The 24,382-nt window shown below is 40.0% G+C and overlaps 1 protein-coding gene across 2 annotated transcripts in view; it reads left to right on the top strand.

Annotated features, from left to right (window-relative positions):
• The window catches only part of SWAP70 (switching B cell complex subunit SWAP70), a 78,206-nt gene that overhangs the window by 2,868 nt on the left and 50,956 nt on the right, over positions 1-24,382 (top strand). The gene's annotated exons all lie outside the window — the stretch shown is intronic.

The following is a 24,382-nucleotide window of genomic DNA, read 5'->3' as shown; positions in this document are numbered from 1 at the left end:
CCCAGGTGCCCCGATAACTCTTTAATTTTATAGATAAGGTGGATTAAGCTTATGAGGTGTTTGGTGGCTTGCCCAGACTCCCAGCTGTAAGTAGTAGCTAAATCTAGTACCAAGATTTTCCAACTTTTGAGCCAATGTTTCTTAATTTTTTCTCATTTAGCTGATGACATAAATGAGATGTTTCTTTTTTTTCTTAAAGATTTTATTTATTTATTTATTTATTTATTTAAGAGAGAGAGAGAGAGAGAGAGAGAGAGAGAGAGACAGCATGATAGGGGAGAGGGTCAGAGGGAGAAGCAGGCTCCCTGCTGAGCAGGGAGCTGGATGTGGGGCTCCATCCCAGGACTCCAGGATCATGACCTGAGCTGAAGGCAGTTGCTTAACCAACTGAGCCACCCAGGTGCCCGACATAAATGAGATGTTTCTGTTACTTTTGTTGCACTCCATTCAAAATTGTCCTTGTGGCTGCTTATAGAAAAAGAGGATTCTTGACTGAAAGGCTTGGCAAGAAATGTTAAATCCCAGTACGTACCTTCACCCACACGATGTTGATAATGCAACTATGCAATTGTATTTTGTCTGTCCCTTGTCTGCTTAACCGAGAGACTTTGGGATTGATTTCGTTCTGTTCATCTTACCAGTCTTCCTGGAATGGAAAATATTAAGAAAAAATTTCTGTTTAGATCTTTCCTTTTTGTTTTGACTCTGAAGTTTGATGTCCACTGATTTATTGTCTAGGAGTAGAGTTTTTGCCTTAATTTGTTCATTCATTCATTTGTTCGTACAATAACCTTTTGTGTATCTATTCTGTGTAAGGTACCATGTTAATTTCATAACAAGATTAGTATTTTTAGGCTCTTTTTTCTTCTCTTTTTAAAATTTATTTTTTTATTAACATATAATATGTTATTTGTTTCAGGGGTACAGGTCTGTGATTCATCAGTCTTACACAATTTACAGTGCTCACCATAGCATACCCTCCCCAGTATCCATCACCCTCCCACCCCCCTCTACTCCAGCAACCCTCAGTTTGTTGCCTAAGATTAAGAATCTCTTATGGTTTGTCTCCCTCTCTGGTTTCGTCTTGTTTCATTTTTTCCTTTCTTCCCCTATGATCCTCTGCCTTGTTTGTCAAATTCCACATATCAGTGAGATCATATGATGATTTTCTTTCTCTGATTGACGTATTTCGCTTAGCATAATACCCTCTAGTTCCATCCACGTTGGTGCAAATGGCAAGATTTCATTTTTTGATGGCTGCATAATATTCCATTATATATATATATATATATATATATATATACACACTACATCTTCTTTATCCGTTCATCTGTCAGTGGACATTTAGGCTCTTTCCATAGTTTGGCTATTGTGGACATTGCTGCTATAAACATTGGGGTGCACGTGCCCCTTCGGATTACTACATTTGTATCTTTGGGGTAAATACCCAGTAGTGCAATTGCTGGGTCGTAGGGTAGCTCTATTTTCAACTTTTTGAGGAACCTCCATACTGTTTTCCAGAGTGGCTGCACCAGCTTGTATTCTCAACAGTGTAGGAGGGTTCCCCTTTCTCCGCATCCCTGCCAACATCTGTCGTTTCCTGACTTAATTTTAGCCATTCTGACTGGTGTGAGGTGGTGTCTCATTGTGGTTTTGATTTGGATTTCCCTGATGCCAAGTGATGTTGAGCACTGTTTCATGTGTCTGTTGGCCATTTGTATGTCTTCTTTGGAGAAATGTCTGTTCATGTCTTCTGCCCATTTCTTGATTGGATCATTTGTTCTTTGGGTGTTGAGTTTGATAAGTTCTTTATGGATTTTGGATACTAGCTCTTTATCTGATATGTCATTTGTAAATATCTTCTCCCATTCTGTGGTTGTCTTTTGGTTTTGTTGATTATTTCCTTTGGTGTTGTCCCAATAGCTTGATGAAGCCTCAGTAGTTCATTTTTGCTATTTTTAGATTCTTAAGAGTTAATACCATAATTGATTTATTAAATACCAGACTAAATATCCAAAACAAGTGTTAAAGTTTATCACTTTGTAAAACTATATGGGCATTCTAAAATATTTTTGAATTTGCCTTTTTGGATTACCTTCACAATATTTGACACAACGAATGGATAATCACTAACTATGTAATGACACTTCATGTGTTAGATACTGTGCCCAATGCTAGGGGTGGTAGTAGAGGTGGGGGGGGAAAAGGAAACAAATACAAATTTTTGCCTTCAAAGAGTTTAAATTTTGATAGGCAAATTAAGAAAATAATCAGCCATTAGAGATGGTTGGTTCTCTCTCTCTCTCAATTATATTACTCAGTTACCTTATCCTTAAGAAATGTAGTCTGCTTCTCCCTCTGCCCCTCCCCCACCACTCGTGCTCTCTCTCTCTCTCTCTCCCTCTCTCTCCCTTTCTCACTTGCTCTCTCTCTCAAATAAATAAATAAGATCTTTAAGAAGAAAAAGAAAAGTAAGATCTGGTGGTTGAGATAAGAAATAAATATTGGATAGAGGATGTTCAGTGGGTTAGAAGATTAGGGGCCATGAGATTTTAGAGGAAGAGGTGATTACTTTTTTTTTTTTAAAGATTTTATTTATTTATTTGACAGAGAGAGACACAGCAAGAGAGGGAACACAAGCAGGGGGAGTGGGAGAGGGAGAAGCAGGCTTCCCGCAGAGCAGGGAGCCCGATGCGGGGCTCGATCCCAGCACCCTGGGATCATGACCTGAGCCAAAGGCAGTCGCTTAACAACTGAGCCACCCAGGTGCCCTGAGGTGATTACTTTTTACTGGTGAGATTATTTCATGAAAAAAGCTTTGAAATGAACTCTGAAGACAGGATGTGATTATATAGAAATGCGGGAGAGAGAGGTAAGCCTGTTCTATTCATTCATTCATTGGATATTCGTTGGATGTTTGTTGACTGCTGTTAGCTCCAAGGCATCCCTGTGAACTCTTTGCGACAGACAGGAATTATCAGGCATTTATGGGGACTTCTCTGTAATTTATTTTGATTGCAGTATAGAATATAAGTGTGTGTGTGTGTGTGTGTGTGAATGTATATTTAAGAGAGAGTTATTGCTGGTGATAAAGCAATAGAAATAGATTGTGGTTAATGCATGGAAGACTTTGAGTACCAGGTTAATGAGGTAGGTGCCACAGAGCCTCCAAGTTTTCTGAGAAGTGATGGGCCATGATAAGAGGTGCACTTTAGGAAGTCACTTGGGCTGTAGCATGTGACCTGGGTTAGAGTGGATTGGGCATATTGGAATTAGGGAACAATTGTAGTAGCCCTAATGAGAGGTAATAGGGGCTGGAGGTGGTGAGGATAGACAAGTGGGGGATGGTGGGTGAAGGAATTTTGCTGTCTAGTAGCCTCGGCTCATGATTGGGTGTGAGGAGAAATGAAAAGGACGGAGTCAGAATTTCAACTGTGGATGACCAATGGATAGTAGTGGTTTTTAATAGAAACAGGAAAGTTACGAAAAGGAACTGTTAGAGAAGAAAGGAAAGTTAGCTTTGAACATGTATAGGGTTTTGTTTACTTTGTTTTGTTTTTGACGTCCTTGCTGGAGATGATGTCCTTGGCAAGGGTGGGGCTGTCAGTACAGGATCTGATTAATTGAAACTTGGAAAAAAGAGAGGAATTAATTGATGGCCTTGGGGAATGACTAGAGTATGTGGTGAGAGGAAGAATAGAAGCCGAGGGACTGGAAACAAGAGTAAGAACCACTTTGGAGCAACACTGGAACTGAGGGAGAAGAGATTTCAAGGAAGACATAGTCTGTTATCTTTGAGAGTTATTATTATTATTGTTCTATACATATATTTTGGAGATTGTAAAGTAATGAGAGTGATTCTTCCCAGCTATAGCTTATAAACTACATATTTCTTCTCTAAAGAGAAGTTGTGAAAAGTTTGCAGTATTGGCATCATCTTGGGAATAAATTCATTTTTTTACTTTTAGGAGATTACTTTGTAGTACAGTACTCATTTAGATAGATGTGTTTGAGTCACTACTATAAGTAGTAAATACTGGGGCACCCGGGTGGCTTAGTTGGTTAAATGTCTGCCTTTGGCTCAGGTCATGATCTCAGGGTCCTGGGATCCAGCCTTGCATTGGACTCCCTGCTCAGCGGGGAGTCTACTTCTCCCTTTCCCTCTGCCCCCCCAACCCCCACTCTCTCTCAAATAAATAAATAAAATCTTTAAAAAAATTAGTAAATATTTTCTTCCAGGGTCTCCAATTTAGTGCAAAAAAAGCTTATGTTTTATACCTAATTTTTATTAACTAATAAGCATATTTTTGAGTAAAACAAAAATTACTACCTCAGTAAATTCTGTAACTTGAAATCCAAAGAATAAATTAACAACATAAGTTAAGATATTATTTTGTTGTTGCAAACATAGACTTTCATTAAATTTATCAATAAGATAAAAATATAAAACACAGAATTGGAAAACCACTTGTGACTTGTATAAGCTACTATAGAGGCAAAATGTTGAGGTTGTTTAGTCACAGTGATGCTTCCTTGTTAAGACAACTGGGCATGAGGTCAATGTAGGTCAATATCTTCCTGATCCTCATTAATGTACCCTTCTCCTCCCCCCCAAGCCCCTGCTCCCGGTACCCTCCTAAAAAAGGGGAACCATCTCTGCCTCACTTTCCTTAACCTTGATTCTTTCTCCCTCTTCCTTCCGCATTCCCTGTGATCTCCCAGGCTTCTTCCTTGCATTTTGTGCACCCTCTGCAGGAGACCTTTCTTTGGCTCCACTTGTGTTTCTGGCTCCCCACCTGAGTTGCGGTTGTACAAGTCTTTACCCCCCACAACACTCAGCCTTTGTACCGCCCTATAAGTCATCAGCTGTATTAGTTTAACAAGGGAATTGTTAGAAGGCAACTCTACTGATTTGGTGTTACTCTGTTTTTCAGGCTGGATACAGAGGAACATTAAACTGAATTATTATTTTATTTTATTTTTAAATTTTATTTATTTATTTATTTATTTATTTATTTATTTATTTTTAAAGATCTTGTTTATTTGACAGAGAGAGACACAATGAGAGAGGGAACACAAGCAGGGGGAGTGGGAGAGGGAGAAGCACGCTTCCCGCAGAGCAGGGAGCCCGATGCGGGGCTTGATCCTAGGACCCTGGGATTATGACCTGAGCTGAGGGCAGACGCTTAATGACTGAGCCACCGAGGCGCCCCAAATTTTATTTATTTTTTTTAGAGATTTTTATTTGAGAAAGAGAGAGAGCACAGAGTGAGCAAGAGAGAGCACAAGTGGTGGGGGAGGTGAAGAGCTAATGGGAGAAGCAGGCTCCCCACTGAGCAGGGAGCCCGATGCGGGCTCGATCCCAGGACCCTGGGATCATGACCTGAGCCGAAGGCAGACACTTAAATGACTGAGCCACCCAGGTGCCCCTGAATTATTATTTTAAATTAAGCTTTTCCTAATTGTGTAATGATTACTTGTCAGCTGCTGAAGTAGATATGGTGGGGAAGGAAATCTTCAGAAACACATTCTCTACTTGCTTTTAGACTTGTGTTTATGAATAGTCTTTCCTTAGAACAAACTATAAGACTATTTGTTTTGAATGCAATTTTACTTTTTTTAAAGCTTTTTTTTTTTTTAAGATTTTATTTATTTATTTGACAGAGAGAGACACAGCGAGAGAGGGAACACGAGCAGAGGGAGTGGGAGAGGGAGAAGCGGGCTTCCCATGGAGCAGGGAGCCTGATGTGGGACTCCATCCCAGGACCCTGGGATCATGATCTGAGCCAAAGGCAGACGCTTAACGACTGAGCCACCCAGGCATCCCTTGAATGCAATTTCAATATACACTCTAACTGATGTGAGATTAAAAACTACTGAGTGATTGATGGAAACATACGTATAGGAAGATGCTAGGTACATATAGATAGCTTGATAAATATCATTGAGTTGAATGTTACAATTTTTTTCCACCCATTTTTTTCCTTGGTTTGGTTTTAGTTTTTATGCCCTTCTTTTGTCTGTGTGTATTTTTTTTTTAATTTTATTTTTAATTAATCTTTACACCCAATGTGGGCTTGAACTCACAATCCCAAGATCAAGAGTCATACACTCCACTGACTCAGCCAACCAGGTGCCCCTGGATATATATTTTTTTAATGAGGAACATTTGTGTGTGGATTCTATATGTTATGAAACCTTATTAATATGCCATCTAAAGCAGACTTTGTTATTTTTAGGTTTTGATGTAAATTTGCAGAAGTCAATGGAAATAGGTATAGGGGATATTATTTGAAGTAGAGGCAATAGTTATTTTCTTCTCTACTTACGTTTTATTTTATTTTATTTTTTTATTTTTAAAGATTTTTATTTATTTATTTGACACAGAGAGAGCGAGAGAAGGAATACAAGCAGGGGGAGTGAGAGAGGGAGAAGCAGGCTTCCCGCAGAGCAGGGAGCCCGATGTGGGGCTTGATCCCAGGACCCTGGGATCATGACCTGAGCCGAAGGCAGACGCTCAACGACTGAGCCACCCAGGCACCCCTCTACTTATGTTTTAAAATGATCTTCAGATGATTTAGAATTTCAGTGGTCTTGCTGAAAGGTAATAAATCTCCATTGTTACTTAGAAGTACATGCAATTCCAGCCTGAAATCATAAAAGTCAAAGAAGAGAGCATAGGCAATAATTTCTCTGACATTGGCCTTAGCATTTTTCTAAATATGTCTCCTAAGGCAAGGGGAATAAAAGCAAAAATAAACAGTTGGGACTACATCAAAATAAAAAGCTTCTGCACAGCAAAGGAAACAATCAACAAAACTAAAACACAGCCTACTGAATGGGAGAAGATAGTTGCAAATGCTGTATTTGATAAAGTGTTAGTATCCAAAATATGTAAAGAACTTATACAGCCCAACACCAAAAAACCCAAATAATTCAGTTAAAAAATGGGCAGAAGATATGAACAGACTTTTTTTTTTAATAAAGATTTTATTTATTGAGATGCCTGGGTGGCTCAGTCATTAAGCGTCTGCCTTTGGCTCAGGTCATGATTCCAGGGATCAAGTCCCGCATGGGGCTTCTTCCTCAGCGGAGAACTTGCTTCTCCCTCTGCCTGCTGTTCCCCCTGCTTGTGCTCTCTCTATCTCTCTCTCTGACAAATAAATAAAATCTTTAAAAAAATAAATAAAAAATATTTATGTATTTGAGAGAGAAAGTGAGAGAGAGATCATGAACAGGGTGGTGGGGTAGAGGGAGAAGCCGACTCCCCGCTGAGCAGGGAGCCCAAAGTGGGGCTCGATCCCAGGACTCTGGGATCCTGACCTGAACCGGAGGCAGATGCTTAACCGACTGAGCCACCCAGGCACCTGTGAACAGACATTTCCCCTAAGAAGACATCCAGATGGCCAACAGACACATGAAAAGATGCTCAACGTTGCTTACCATTAGGGAAGTGCAAATCAAAACCACAAGGAGATAACACCTCATAGCTGTCAGAATGACTAACATAAAAAACACAAGAAACACCAAGTGTTGGTGAGGATGTGGAAAAAAAGGAACCCTCATGCACTGTTGGTGGAAATGCAAACTGGTGCAGCCACTCTGGAAAATGGTATGGAGGTTTCTCAAAAAATTCAATATAGAATTACCATATGATCCAGTAACTCCATGACTGGGTATTTATGAAATATGAAAACACTAATTTGAAAGATATGTTCACCCCTCTGTTTATTGCAGCATTATTTATAACAACAAGATATGGAGGCAAGGAGGCAACTCAAGTGTCCATTGATAGATGAACGGATAAAGAAGATGTGGTGTATACATACGATGGCATTTTTTTTTTAAGATTTTTTATTTATTCATTTGAGGGAGAGAGCAAGCAAGAGCATGAGCATGGGGGAAGGGCAGAGGGAGAAGCAGGCTCCCTGCTGAGCAGGGAGCCCCATGCGGGACTCGATCCCAGGACCCTGGGATCATGACCCAAGCCGAAGGCAGACGCTCAACCAACTGAGCCACCCAGGTGCCCGTACATACAATGGAATATTACTCAGCCATGAAAAAGAGTGAAATCTTGTCATTTGCAACAGCATGGATGGATCTAGAGGGCATGATGCTAGGTGAAATAAGTCAGAGAAGGACAAATACCATATGATTTCATTCATGTGGAATTTAAGAAACAAAACAAATGAACAAAGAAAAAAAAGAAAAAAAAAAGACTTACATATAGAGAACAAACTGGTAGTCACCAGAAGGGAGGTTGGTGGTGGTGGGGGATGGGTGAAATAGGTAAGGGGGATTAAGAGTACATATATTGTGATGAGCACTGAGTAATGTATTCTTTTTTTAATTTTTATTATTATTTTTTTAAAGATTTTATTTATTTATTTGAGAGAGAGAATGAGATAGAGAGAGAACCTGAGAGGGGGTACGGTCAGAGAGAGAAGCAGACTCCCCGCTGAGCAGGGAGCCTGATGTGGGACTCGATCCTGGGACTCCAGGATCGTGACCTGAGCCGAAGGCAGTCGCCCAACCAACTGAACCACCCAGGCACCCCTAATATTTTATTTATTTATTTGATAGAGAACACAAGCAGGGGGAGCTGCAGAGAGAGAGGGAGAAGCAGGCTCCCCACTAGGCAGGGAGCCCGATGTGGGGCTCGATCCCAGGACCCTGGGATCATGACCTGAGCCAAAGGCAGATGCCCAACTGACTGAGCCACCCAGGCACCCCTCTTTTTTCTTTTTTTAAAAAGAATTTATTTGAGAGAGAGAATGAACGGGGGGAGGGGTGGAAGGGACAGAGGGAGAGAGAGAAGCAGACTCCCCAGTGAGCAGAGAGCCCAACACAAGGCTCGATCTCAAGACTCTGGGATCATGACCTAACTGAGCCACCCAGGCGCCCCAGAGTAATGTATTCTTGAATCACTATATGGTACACCTGAAACTAATATAACACTTTCTATTAATTATAGTGGAATTAAAATAACATAAAAATTTAAAAAAAGAAAAAAATACATGTAATTCCAAGAAGATAAGGTGATGAAGGCTATTATTTAAACACTTGTACATCAAAGAGAAATGTTGGAATAGTTCATATAAACGCATGGTATAGAATTCGTAAAGTTTGGTGTGCTTGGATGGCTCAGTTGGTTGGGTGTCTGCCTTCGGCTCAGGTCATGATCCCAGGGTCCTGGGCTCAAGCCCCGTGTCAGGCTCCCTGTTCAGTGGGGAGTCTGCTCTCTCTCTCCCTCTGCCCCTCACCCCCGCCTCATGTTCTCTTGCTCTCTCTTGCTCAAATAAATTAAAAAAAAAATTCGTAAAGTTCAAAAGGGCATTTACAGAAGTGAAAAGTTTTCTTCAAGCCCTGTCCCATACTATTTTCCTGCCCTGGAGGTAACCATTATTACTAGTTTGTTATGTTCCCTTCCAGAGATCAAAATGTGCCTTAAAATTAATACTCTTATTGTTTTAGTAAGTGTTGTCCTTTTAAATATAGCAAAATCTAGTGATATTTTTTGCAATCTTTATTATAACTTTACTTTGCAATTATGGTTGCAGTGCGAATTACATGTCACTCCTGGAAATGTCTTGAAATAAGCTTTTTGGCTGTGCACTTTTATCCTGTTGTTTTTAGAAACACAGGGTTTTGTTTTGTTTTAAATTGGGCCCTTCTGAAGTAAAAGAGAATCTAAGTGGAAAAAAAGTTTTGGGAACAACATGGGTAGTTTGAATCTTTTTTCATTCTTCAATGATAGATTTTCAGCTAAATATCTTTTATTCTTTGCTTTGCAGTTTGGTTTGTGTATCTTATGAATATTATATGTTCTATTCCCATATATACAGTTAGCCTCAAAAATTTTTAACCTTACTGGTTACAAAAGTAATTGAGCCTGGCCAGTGTGTCAGTTAAAAATACAGTAGTCCCTACTTATCTGCGTTTTTGAATTTCACGGTTTCAGTTACCTGCAGTCATCTGTGGTCTGGAAGCAGATGATCCTCCTTCTGACATATCGTCAGAAGTTCAGTAGTAGGGGCGCCTGGGTGGCTCAGTCGTTAAGTGTCTGCCTTCGGCTCAGGTCATGATCCCAGGGTCCTGGGATCGAGCCCCGCATCGGGCTCCCTGCTCTGCGGGAAGCCTGCTTCTCCCTCTCCCACTCCCCCTGCTTGTGTTTCCTCTCTCGCTGTGTCTCTCTCTCTCAAATAAATAAATAAAATCTTAAAAAAAAAAAAAGTTAAGTAGTAGCTTAACAATATGTCACAGTGCCTACATCATTCACTTCACTTCATCTCATCACGTAGACCTTTTATTGTCTCTTATAATTACAGGAGGGGTGAATATAGTACAATATTTTGAGAGAGAGATACTACATTCACATAACTTTTCTTACAGTATGTTATAATTATTCTATTTTAGTATTAATCTTTTTACTGTGCCTAATTTATAAATTAAACTTGATCATAGATATGTATGTATCGGAAAAAAACACCTACCTAGGGTTCAGTACTATCCAGTAGGGTTTCAGGCATCCACTTGGAATATGTCCCTTGCATAAGCAGGACAACTGTATAAAGGAAGCAAGTTGCAGTAAAGGGCTTTTATCGTGTTAAACACAACGTAAAAATATGATTAATTTTTGTGAACTTGGCATGTATAGTATTTTTCCCTAGTCTTTTTTTTTAAGGTTTTGAACTTCATTTTTTTTAAAGATTTGATTTATTTGACAGACAGAGAGAGAGCACAAGTAGGCAGAGTGGCAGGCAGAGGGAGAGGGAGAAGCAGGCTCTCCACCAAGCAGGGAGCCCTATGCATGGCTCGATCCCAGGACCCTGGGATCATGACTTGAGCCGAAGGCAGATGCTTAACCAACTGAGCCACCCAGGTGCCCCTTTTCCCCTAATCTTTTGTGTTATGTTTCTATTAACCTCTGTGGTAAAAGTTGTTTCTTTTGAGGAACTAAAAAATCTAATTAAAAAATGGGATTAGGGGATTGGAATCACGAATGAGCCTGTAAGTGTCTTTGTAAATATTTTTTATATTTCACCAAAACAAAATAGTAAAGACAGCTCTCCAAATAAAGAATTTGTAGGAGACATTTAAAAATCTTAAAATGGTAATAATGGATTCTGGGTTATTTCCTTTCTTCATTCCTTATTTGCTAACAGCTTTTCAGTGAAATGAGTTGGAAGTTTTGGGATTTTTTTGAAATAACACATAAACTTCTGCTTTACTGAAGGTAATATACAAACTGTGAGGCACTGTATGTGTGTGTGTGTGTCCCTCCATCTTAAGAGCCAGTGTGCATTTCTAATCTTATGACTCAGAGTTCTTAACCTTCTTGGTCTCCGTTTTGTATTTCCTTTTGGGTCTCACTGTAGTCCTGAGGTACATAGTACCTGGAAGCTAGAGACAGAAGAGGCTTTGTGTGACCTTTTCTCACTTAGTCCATTTGCCATCACAGAGTAGCTATGTTCTCATTCCCTCCCAACACGAGGGTTATTATGTAGTTCCCTCAGTGGATAATTAGTACATTGGAACTCGAGGTATTCCAGCTTGCCTCTGCAGTCTTTCTTATGTGTGTCCCTGGTCCCGTCCTACAGCATAAGTCTAAGGTAGCCCTTTGTCTCAGCTTCCTTTATCTTCCCCAGGGATTCATTTCATGAATCTATTTTTCTGCTTTGCTTTCTGCTTTATTTCCTTCTTCTCATGATACCTTCAGGTTCCTTTTTTTTTTTTTTTTAATTCAAAATCTGTGTTTACTTGAAACTGCAATTCTCAGCAATTAATTAACTGTGGAAAGGTATTTAGGAGTAAATCTGCATATAGTTGAATTTCATAAATGAAGAGATACTGTGATTAGGGAGAGATTTCTGCAGTATTGGAAAAACTAATTTTTTCATCTTAGGATTCTTCTGTGCCTTCTATACCTTTGGCTTCCTTAGGAATACCTTTGTTTGGTAATCAAGTATATTTGCTCTGGACCAGGAGGGTGGTGTATGTGAGCATGGTGTACCAGCCGTGCCCCAACACGTGCTGAACAGTGTTGAAGGTACGATATTTCATTGCATAAGCAGCTCTGGGAGGATGGAGCATTATCTGCCTTGCCAGACGGCACATCCCCATCAATTCTTTCAGCTCCTAGGGTGATGAATGTGGGGTTACATTTTTTTTTCTTTTTTTTTTTAAAGATTTAAAAAAAATTTTTTTTTATTTGAGAGAGAGAGAGAGAGAGAACACAAGAGGGGGTAGGGTGAGAGGGAGAAGCAGACTCCCTGCTGAGCAGGGAGCCCGATGCGGGACTCGATCCCAGGACTCCAGGATCATGACCTGAGCCGAAGGCAGTTGCTTAACCAACTGAACCACCCAGGCACCCGGGGGTTACATTTTTGATGCTTCTGTTCCTGTACAGAATAGATGGTTAACATATATTTGTTGACTGACTACATTAGAGCCAGTAATTCAGAACTGGTCCTATAAAGAGCGGACGTTACTAAAACTTTTTGGGAATTTATGACAAAGGTAGAGTTTTGAGATTATTCTGAGGATGTGGGTGTGGTAATTAGAGGTGAGAGGCTGGAGATGGGGAGACCCAACTGGGGAGCATCTGTGAAAGTTGATGAGTCAGTTGATCAGTGCTGGACTGGGATGGTGGCAGTGGGAATCAAACAGATATGTTCCCTACCCTTATAGAGCTTTAGTCTTATATTTTTTTAAAGATTTCACTTATTTATTTGACAGACACAGCGAGAGAGGGAACACAAGCAGCGGGAGTGGGAGAGGGAGAAGCGGGCCTCCTGCCGAGCAGGGAGCCTTATGCGGTGCTCAATCCGGGACACTGGGATCATGACCTGAGCCAAAGGCAGACACTCAACGACTGAGCCACCCAGGCGCCCTGAGCTTTAGTCTTGTGAATGAGACAGACCCAGCAAACTATCAATTCAAATATAGGGAGATAAAGAAAGTATACATTTCACCTAAGGCTTGTGGGATCTATTCATAACACTTGCCTGTAATGAATTATTTTATTGTGGGCTGCAATATAGTGATTTTTAAGATAATTCCTATCATTTTTGTCCATTTATTAATTGTCATTCTTGTGTAAAGACGAGTGTTCATTTTCTAACTCTTTAAAATTAAATTTCCACCAAAAAAAAAAAAGTGCTGGGCACACAGAGGAGGGGAACCTGTCTAGCCTATGGGGAGGATTGGAGGAGTTAGGTCAGAGAATACTTCTAGAGGAAGAGACATTTGTCACTGACCTTAAGGGATGTGTCAAACTCGTCTATAAGAACATCTGTGATGAAAGATACAGAAAATAAATCCCTTGGGAAAACAGGAAAAAGTGTCAGGAAAGAGCACTAGTTGGGGAGTCAGGAGACCTGTCTGTGCTCTGATACTTACGTAGCCATGGGAAGTCATTCCTTGCTGGGCTTCAGTTTCCTCATTTGTAAAATGTGGAGTACCAGATGAGGTCTTTGAGGGTTAGCCTTCTAATTTAACTATATTAGCTTGATGTGTTTACCACAGTCATATGCTGTTGAGTGTTTGCTCTGCAGCAGCTCTTTGTTGGAGTCTCAGAAGGGAGAATGGGACCTGCTACTGAGGACAGGGAGCCCCTGTTTCCCCAGCATTACATTCTCTGGTTAACCATAAGCTGAAAGAGCAGCTCATTCAGTGGAGAGAGGAGTTGACATTGGGGGTGCTGAATTAGACTTAGCTATAGGACAAACTATAAGTAAAAGAGGTACAAGAAGAGGAGAGTTCATGATTTTGTTGTTAAAGGAATGATGGTACCAAAGTTAGCATCGGGGTGGGAAGCCTGTTTTGAGGAAAAAGGTAATGAATTCTTCTTTGGGTTTTTTTGGATGTGAGGCAAATTTAGTGTAGAAATCTCTAGAATTAGGGATATAAATCAGAGTTCAGTTGAGAGGAAAAGACCAGAGGAGGATCTGAAAGTTATTAGAATAGAGGTAACTTAACATTGTCAGAATAAAAGCGCTTTTGAAGAAGAGAATAAGGAGAAAGAAGAACTCAGGGCTGAAAATTGAGCTTTGGTAGAAGTGCCTTTGTGGGATCACCTTCCTCACCCCTCATTCTCCTAAGGAGAAGAACAAAAATAAGTCTAAGAGGAGGGGGATGATCCAGACTGCCAAATGCCAGCAACTTGGGAGAATGACTTGTTCAGAAGGTATCTGTCCCACATTGGGTTCTCCAGGAAGCAGATGATGAGACAGAGTTGGGAGTGCAAAAGGGCTATTGAGAAGAAACACCTATGGGGGAAAAAAAAAAAGACGAAGCAGGATTGGGAAAAGGAGCTGTCAAATTGTGATACAGACTTGACAAAACTAGGAGCAAATGATACCACCATCTTGCTCAGTCATTGGCTGAGGACCCTGAAGATAAAATAGCTGGAGGCTCTCAGCCAACTACAGTCCTTGTAGCTGGGCAGCATTTCCTTTCTTGAGGGATCTGAGTGGTACATCTCTGCGTCTGCCACAGAATCCTTTTGAAAAAGCAATTTCATGAGATTGATAGGGATGGGAGCCATATTATGGAGACCATAAGGAGACAGAGTGGTCAGAAGAGGGGGCAGCAAAGATAAACCTCAGATTTGTGATCTTTATCATCACTTTGGGTGTATACTGTGGCTTCAGATTTTCTTTTGGAGTAAAGTGTACTAAATTGAACTACCTAATTTTTCTCTCTTCTGTTATAGAGTTCTTTCTCACACTTGTTAATTCTTAGTGAGTCCCTTCCTCAAAAATCTCTACTCAAATTTTGAGGAACTGGATTGCTTTTCTAGACCTCAGGTCAGATGAGTTACGTCTGCTAGTTCTGGTGGTGTGAATAACTAATGGAGGCATTGGTTTTTACTCTAAAAGTGATCTGAATTAGAGATTCCAGTTAAACAAAAATTCTCTCCAGTGGAATATAGTGGTAATACAGTGAAGTAAATTCAAAGACCTAGATCTAGATAAAGATGATGGAGAAGCAAACTAAATTAAAGAGAGAGATAAGAAAATTCTTAAATAGGGCTCATTTAGCAAACATTTGTTGAACATCAGGCACTTTATTAGGTTTTGGTATGACACAGTTGGATAAAATATAGACCTTCCCTTTATGGAATTTACAAAGTAGTGGGAGAGATAGGTGCAGACACTTATTGGAGTTAAATCTTTTTATACATGATTTATCTTCTTAAAGACATTTGTTTATGCTATAGTCCAGTGTGAGACTAGAACATAAGGAAGTTGTCCCAGATTGGGAGACTTTGTTGCCCATCGTGTGGCTTCTTCAGGAGGCATGGCAAAGCACAGTTCTTTGTGGATGACTGAACTGAGTTAGTTTCATCCACTCTATATTCTTACAGTGATCTCTTCATATTTTGTAATTTCATTGGTGTTCTCCAGCTGGAACCCCCAGACATATTTAATTTTTAAATTTTCCATAAATATAAACCTTCACTTTTTCTGATTATAAAGATAATACGTAGAATATTCAAACAACGCATTGAAGTATAGAGGCAAAGATAAAAGTACCCAAAATTCCACCACCAAGGGAGGATGCAGTTAACTTTTCAGTGAATATCTTTCTAACATCTTTTCTCTCTTCCACCCCTTTTCCTTCCTCTCCTTGCTCTGTACACATACACATATGCATGCACACAGTTGCATATACACAAACATATATATCCTTTTATATAAATGGGACTGTATTTCATATGCTTTTATAATTTTTTTTTTTTTAAGATTTTATTTACTTGACAGAAAGAGAGAGAGAGAGAGATAAGAAGCAGGGGAGGCAGGAGAGGGAGAAGCAGACTCCCAACTGAGCAGGGAGCCTGATGTGGGGCTCGATCCCAGGACCGTGGGATCATGACCTGAGCCAAAGGCAGATGCTTAACCGACTGAGCCACCCAGGTGCCTCTGTAACCTATTTTCTTTTTTTCTTTTTTTTTTTTTATTTATTTTTAAAATTTCTTTTTTTTTTTTTTAAAGATTTTATTGATTTATTTGAGAGAGAATGAGAGAGAGCAAGCACATGAGAGGGGGGAAGGTCAGAGGGAGAAGCAGACTCCCTGCCGAGCAGGGAGCCCGATGCGGGACTCGATCCAGGGACTCCAGGATCATGACCTGAGCCGAAGGCAGTCGCTTAACCAACTGAGCCACCCAGGCACCCTGTAACCTATTTTCTTAAAGAGGTGTTAGGGTCATCTTTCCATATCACTGCTCATAGATACAGACAACATTCTTAATAATGGCTATGAACTATTTCACTGTGTTGAGGCACCATGTTTTATTTAACCATTTTCCTATTCTTAGATATTTGAGACGTTTAGATGTTTTCAGCCAGGGATGCTGCTAAACATCCTGCAATGCATAGGACACACCTCCCCCTGCTTGCTAAACAAAGAATTATTTGGTCTAGGGGCGCCTGGGCTGCTCAGTCGGTTAAGTGTCTGACTCTTGGTCTCAGCTCAGGTCTTGATCTCAGGGTCATGAGTTCAAGCCTGTGTTGGGCTCTATGCTGGGCATGGAGTCTATTTAAAAAAAAAAAAAAAGAATTATCTGGTCCAAAATGTCAGTAGTGATGGAGAAAACCTTCTCTATTCCTTCTCCAGTGTTGGGTGGTGGCTATCTTCACTCCCCTATATCTGTTCAAACACCAGGTATTGTTACTCAAGGAAAAAGAAACAGCTCTTTTAGTTTGCATTATTTTGATTACTGGTGAGGTTAAGCATTTTTTTCTATATTTATTAGCAATCAGTTTCTTTTACAAATTTCCCATTTATGTCCATTGTCCATTTTTTTAATTAGGTTCTCATCTTTAATTTAGAAGAGTAATTTGAATATTGGAGCTATCAGCCTTTTTTTGTTTCTTTGTGGTATCTCTTTTTAAAGGGAAATTAAAAAAATTTTGTGGTCAAATTTATTGATATTTTCTGTTTGATTTCTGAAGAGGGCTAAGTTGATTAATTGCCTGAAATAACTTATTAAAGGTGGTTCATTTAGAATGAAATCCAGTGGCATTTACTGTAGGTAGTTTAATGGCATATAGTCTGTAGACAACATCACAACAGGTGGTTTTGAGTTAGATATCCTGCCTTAATCTGTCCGTAAGTGTTACACTCCTACTGGTAGTCTCTGTGAAGCATATGGAATACAACTATTAGGCACGGTTCCCTCCCTTGCTGAGCTGCAGCTAGGTATTTGAGATACTGGCATATGAAACAATTCATTTAAATGCTGAGTAGGAGTTCAGTGGACAGGAAGGCCAGTAAAGGTTTCCTAGAGTTTATGGAGAATGACCCAGTCTTGAAGGATATAACTAGGCAGAAGGGAATGTTTCTGGCACCCCATTGTTGTGGGACAGGCAGATAGGAGACTTGGGTTCTCATCCCTGTTTTGTTACTAATCAGTGTGTGACTTAGGCCAAGTCTCAGGCCCCAGTCTTTTTATCTGTGAAATAGGAGACAGGAGTAGGATATTTCCTAAGATTGTTGTCGTTAAAATATTATAGTTTTACTGTTAAAAGAGAATTTTTAGAAAGAATTCATTCAGCATTTATTGAAAGCCTTCTGCCTTCTGGATAGCATGTGAGGTACTGGGGGAATGCAAGAATAGATAAGACATGGGCCTTTCTTTCAGAAATTTACGATCTTGGGAGAGAAAAATCATTTGTGGTAGTGTAAAATAAAAAGTACAGAGTGCTTGGGAAATGCAGTGAGGAAAGGCCATCTTGATTTTGGGTGGTGGAGGCTTCTGAAAGGGATAGCATTTATGTTAGGTGGAAATGGAGGTGTAGGGGTGGTTGGAGCAAAGGCCTGGAGGGAAGGGGTGTGGTACAGGGTTTGTGTGTGGTGCAGTGAGTAAACTTGTTTGGTGGGATTTGTATGGTTGGTACAGAGGGGTAGGAAGAAACGCTAGAAAGCTAAAGAGGGCCTGACCTGTTGAGTGACTTAAATACAGGGCTGAGATACTTACTTGGTTTTTACTTCTGTAGGCTTTTGATGAATTTTAGATGAGGGAATAATGTGTTATAAGCAGCACTTTAAGATTAATTTGGTAAGGGGTGCCTGGCTGGCTCTGTCGTTTAAGCGTCGCCTTTGGCTCAGGTCATGATCCCAGAATCCTGGGATCGAGCCCCGCATTGGCCTCCCTGCTCGGTGGAGAGCCTGCTTCTCCCTCTCCCTCTGCCTGCTGTTCTGCCTACTTGTGTTCTCTCTCTGTCAAATAAATAAATAAATAAAATCTTTAAAAAAAAAGATTAATTTAGTAAAAGTGTCTAGGATGGTGATTGCATTTAGGGACTAAGTCAACATTGACTTGGAGATTTCTGAGGCTGAATACAATGAAGATAATTTAAGAGAAAGCAAGTGAGACTTAAACAGTGATAAGCAGGATGAAAGGATATTGCCAGGAAAGGGAAAATGACTCTATGTGGTAAGGGGCAGGACTTCTATTAAGACAATGCTCTTAAGGCAGGGCATAATACTGGTAGGAAATTGGTCATTCTGGTTCATTGTTAGGAAGAGTCTTCTGGTAATTCGCCATTAGCTTGAAATTTTATAAATCAGGCAGGAATTTTCATGTGTTTTTTTTTTAAAGATTGCTTATTATGAATTATAATTCTATAATTGTGTTGGTTCAGATAAGCTTGTTGGAATAGAGATCCCCACCCCCCTTTTCTTCAGTGTTGAAGTTTGCCCATTACGCACATCCTGTAAAGGGAAACTGTGTGACTTGTTGGTGGGGGGGTGGGGCACATTTCAGAGAACCTTTATAATCTCTAAATCTTTGGGAGGGAGGAGGGTAAACATTATGCACTCATGTGTGTTAAAACACTGATTAGTCGTTTATCATCCTTGATTTTGTTTTCATGATAGTTGGAGTAAAGTGCTTAAAAAGGGTAAATGGCAAACCACTGAACAGGAACAGACCAATGAACAGGGCTCATGCAGCTAATTAGTCATCTCTTGTCAGCAAAGACCCTGCAGAGGCAATAGTAGATAGTTATGAAAGAACTGGGAGAGATGGGTTGTTGGCATGGATATGGATCTTTTATTGTAGTAACAATAGTTTATTCTTCAAATCAGGGGAATGAGAGCAAAGTTGCTTAGGCAATCATGTGGGCGCTAAAAGCTAAAAGAATGGCCTTTGGAGGAGCAGGCATTTGAAGTGGGATAAATTCAACTTTTTTTTTTTTTTTTTTTTAAAGATTTTATTTATTTATTTATTTGAGAGAGAGAGAGAGAGAGAGAAACAGCATGAGAGGGGATAGGGTCAGAGGGAGAAGCAGGCTTCCCGCTGAGCCGGGAGCCCGATGTGGGACTCGATCCCAGGACTCTGGGATCATGACCTGAGCCGAAGGCAGTCGCTTAACCAACTGAGCCACCCAGGCGCCCTAAATTCAACTTTTTTGAGAAACTTGCAAACATTCTGATTAGAGTGATTCAGGGGCAGTCCTTATACAAATCAAGCACTTGCAGGCCTCTTTCCTCCTGATTGCTTTTGTCCTGATCTGCTTTCCAGCTTCCTCATCTGGAGAGGCTAGCGCCTCTTGGAACTGGTTCCCCCAAAGGTGGGTGCTAGGAGATGGGGGCTCCCTGAGAGAGAGAATGGTCCCAGAGTTCTAGGCATGTGTAGTTCTTCGCCCCTGGATTTAACTCGGCTCCACAAAATAGTGCCAGCTATCTTACTGGGTCCTGGAGTACTGTCTAGGTAGGTCTAGGGAAGCACCAGGCCATCACTGCACCTTATCTACAACATGCATACATCGCCATAGGGTCATAGGGCTCTGTTCTTCCAGAAAGAGAGGGAAAGTGGCAAATGTGGAAAGGGCATCAGAGCAGGAGGCTTGGGTTCTAGTCCCAGTTTCACTACACGTAAAATTCTGTGATTTGGGGCACATCTCCTAATCTCTGACTCAGCCTCTTCATCTGTAAAATAGCAATAATACCTACTTTTCCCAGGGGTGAGACTAAAACCAACTAATGGATGATTCAAGTCTACTCTAAAAAGCATAAACTACTGTACAAGCATATAGAGTGTTTACTTCTTGTTAATAGTTTATATTCTGTCCTTCAAGATTTTGGTTTCTTTATACATTTTATTTTTCATTAAAAAAAAATTGAGATAATGTTTAGGCTTTTAAAAATTGCTGATAAATTTTTTTTTTTTAAGATTTTATTTATTTATTTGAGAGAGAAAGAGAGGGAGCACAAGAGCAGGGGCAGGAGAAGCAGACTCCACTGAGCAGGGAGCCCAATGCAGGGCTCGATCCCAGGTACCCTGAGATCATGACCTGAGCCGAAGGCAGATGCTTAACAGACTGAGCCACCCAGGTGCACCCCCCCCACCTTTTAAAAAGATTTTATTTATGCTGATAAAAATTTTTGAAAAGTTTTAAAGATATCACACTTTTTTTAAATCTCTTTTAGTAACAAAATCTTTTCAGTTATCTATTAATCAGTTTTTTTGTTTGATGAAGACTTCCCTATTCTAGGCCATATTAACAATGAAAAAAGCTGAATTTATGATCGAATTATAGCTCTTGCTGAATTCATAAAATGAGTTTGGGTTGACAGTTAAGGACTGGGCTTTTAAAAAATTTTTTTTAGAAGCAGTTTTTAACACCTTATTCTGCAGTGAGGATGCTGAGACTGAGCAAATAGGTAGCAAAACATTAAACCATTATAAAATGGTAAGTGGCAAACCATTGAACAGGAACAGACTGCATGAGCAGGGCTGGCGCTCAGATCTCCTCTAGGGTCCTTATTACTATTAAGTGTTGTCTCCCTCACAGTTTTTTTTTTTTTTTAAGATTTTATTTATTTGAGAGAGAGAGACTGAGAGAGAGAGAGCACATGAGAGGGGGGAGGGTCGGGAGGGTCAGAGGAGAAGCAGACTCCCTGCCGAGCAGGGAGCCCAATGCGGGACTCGATCCAGGGACTCTAGGATCATGACCTGAGCCGAAGGCAGTCGCTTAACCAACTGAGCCACCCAGGCGCCCCTCCCTCACAGTTTGTTTAACTAAATAAAGATAAAGGCGGTTAAGAAAATTGTCATTGAGTTCAGCTATTCCTCTCTTTAACACAAATGCTGTTTAATTGTCCCAAGTCTAGGGTTCAAATCTAAATCTTCTTGGATCAATGAATTGAACTAAGCACCTACACATACAAAGAGCATTGTTGACTTTGAGAACTAAAACCATGATGTTCCTTATTACTAGAGAGTGTTGGACCAGGGATTACAAAACCTGGATTCTAGTCTCAGTTCTGCTAAGTAAATTAGTTAAAAAAAACGAAACAAATTTTATCTCTTTGAGCCAGTACTCACCATCTATAAGATGAGGATGACAATATGGCATCCAAAGCCCCTTCCAGGACTTTAGTTGGGAGATCTATGAAACCTGAAGGTAGAGAAAGAGGGGTGTGGGAGAGATTGGTGTCTCCTTTTTGCACCCTGGGGAGTTTGCATTAATCAGCTACATTTCTCATGTTATTCCCCTATCTGAAAGCCTGCCAATTGCCCTTTCCTGTCCAAAAAGCCCTCCTTATTTTAAGGCCTAGGTTACATTTCACTTCCTCTATGAAGTCACTTTAACACACATTGTTTCTCTTTTCTGAACTCATTGATTGTCCTTACATCTCACTCATCTGTTAATCATGGTACATTCCTGTGGAATATGCCTTCCTCTTATACCTGTCTCTAGAGAGTAGATTAATGTAAAACAAAAAATAGAGACTTTGAAGATAAATTGATTTAGCTGTGTGATCTTAGGTCAGCCCCTTTTTAAAAATACATGTTTAATTTTTTAAATAGGTAGAACATTTTTGAATAGGTAAAATTTTTTTCAAACTTAAGAAAAAGGGGAGGTGCAGTGAAAAGTGTACCTCAGGTCTACCACCAAGGTAATCTTTCCCCTACTGTTATTAGTTTCTTATATAATCTGCTAGAGTTTTTAAGAAATAGAACCTTTATTTATTTATTTATTTTTAAGATTTATTTATTTGTCAGAGAGAGAGAGAGCATGCACAAGCAGGGGGAGTGGCAGGCAGAGGGAGAAGCAGACTCTCTGCTGAGCAAGGAGCCCAATGTGGGGTTCGATCCCAGGACCCTGGGATCATGATCTGAGCCGAAGGCAGAGGCTTAACGACTGAGCCACCCAGGTGCCCCTCTGCTAGAGTTTCTTATTTTTTCTTTCTTTCTTCCTTTTTTTTTTTTTTAAAGATTTTATTTATTTGACAGAGAGAGACATAGCGAGAGAGGGAACACAAGCAGGGGGAGTGGGAGAGGGAGAAGCAGGCTTCCTGCGGAGGAGGGAGCCTGATGCGGTGCTCGATCCCAGGACCCTGGGATCATTACCTGAGCCGGAGGCAGACACTTAACGACTGAGCCACCCAGGTGCCCTCTTTCTTTTTCTTTTATATAAAAGATGGCACACTAAACAATCTTACGCGTATTGCTTTTTTCACTTAACTTATCTTGGAGATCTTTTCATACCACCACACAGTGAGCTTCCTTATTGTTCTTAATGTTTTATGAATGCATCATAATTTAACCAGTGGTTAGGAATTTTTAGTTGATTAAAGTCCTAAATGATTTCAGATTTGAATGACCTTTGAGCCTTAGTTGAGAAAATTGCTCCTTATTTCTCCAAACTCATATTTCTATAGTACATTACAGGTTTTAAGCACTTTACGTTCTTGCAGTTGATCCTCACAAAACCTCTTTGGAAGAAGATAATTACTCCATAAGTTGTACTAGGTAAATAGAGAAAGGAAATATCTATTTAGGTTTTTGCCGACTGTGGTGCAGGATTCTTCAGCAAGAGCTCTACCGCGCTCTTTTCATGTGCTCTGCTATTGGCAAATAGAGATTTTGCTTGAGAAACACAGCCTGCTTTGTAGGGGTTGATAAAAGTCTTCATTACTTCATTTATAACCATTTGTGAACTTACTTCCTTTACTTTACTTACTTCCTTAAAACCAGTAGAGCATGTAGAAAAGGATCTCCACATAAATGAAGCTTTGAGAAACAAAACAAATATAAAGAGAAGATATGCAAATATTCTTTTTATAGGTTACTTTTTTTAATCTTAAAAAATCCTAACTGAAGTATGTATATGCAGGAAAAAGTGGCATTGAAAGTTTCATTGAGATGAATGTGGTTCTTCAAGTGATTAAATGTGTAGGGCTGAGAAAAGTAGGGAGTATTTTAACCTGGGATTTAACGTCTGGTAAGATTCTCTTAAAGCAAGTACAGCCTGAGCTATGTAATTGACCTGTTTAGAATGCACAAATGAAATGGGAGGGGTTTAAGTTTTACTCTAAAATTTTCATTTAATACAAAATGAGATTAGTACTAACAGACCCCCCAGACTGCTAATTGAACTGCCTGAGTGTTAAAGTATGCACTCAGGTTATGCCAAAATCGGTAATGCTTTATATACGGAATGCAAATCTGAGATATTTTTGCAATTAATTTTTCTCCTATTTCTAAACCAGGCCCTTGATTTCTTTTCTCCTTTTATGTTTATGTTCTTTTAGACTCATGCTGAAAACTTAGCCCAGTATCCTAGAATTTTAGAGATATTTGGACACTTAGAGATTGCTATACCTGAGCCGGAGGCAGACACTTAACGACTGAGCCACCCAGGTGCCCTCTTTCTTTTTCTTTTATATAAAAGATGGCACACTAAACAATCTTAAGCGTATTGCTTTTTTCACTTAACTTATCTTGGAGATCTTTTCATACCACCACACAGTGAGCTTCCTTATTGTTCTTAATGTTTTATGAATGCATCATAATTTAACCAGTGGTTAATACCTTTGTATATTAACTTGGCCCTTTGTATTGAACCAAGTGAGAACACCGGAGCCCAGAGAGGTGTGATTGGCCCTGGTCAGTCACTTTGTCCAGAACCTTCAGCTGCAGCTGCCCAGTTCCATTCTTTCCCTTACAGCTCTAACTGCCTGACACTGCTCTACTTGGGGAGAAGTTTAATTTTGAAAACATCCTCTTGGTCCTTCCCCACTTTTTTCTTTCTAATGTGGGCCAAGTAATAAAAAATTGTAAGGAATATTATAGTCACAGATACTTAAGCATTTTTTTTAAGTATAGTTGACACACGGTGTACATTAGTTTCAGGTGTACAACATAGTAATTCAACTTCTCTGTACGTTATGCTGTGCTCACCACAAGGGTAGCTACCGTCTGTCACCAGACAGTGTTATTACAGTCTCATGGACTGAGTTCCCTATGCCATTCCCTTTATTCCTGTGTAGAGTCACAGATCTTGCATGGAGCCAGCTCATTGTAGGCATGTAAAAGAGACTTGTTTGAAGTGAACCAGAACTGGGGAGGGACTGAGGTAACAA

The sequence above is a fragment of the Halichoerus grypus genome, chromosome 11, assembly GCF_964656455.1.
Source record: "Halichoerus grypus chromosome 11, mHalGry1.hap1.1, whole genome shotgun sequence".
Taxonomy (NCBI): Eukaryota; Metazoa; Chordata; class Mammalia; order Carnivora; family Phocidae; genus Halichoerus; species Halichoerus grypus.
The sequence above is the reverse complement of the archived record's forward strand: the minus strand, read 5'-3'. Positions and strand labels throughout refer to the sequence as shown.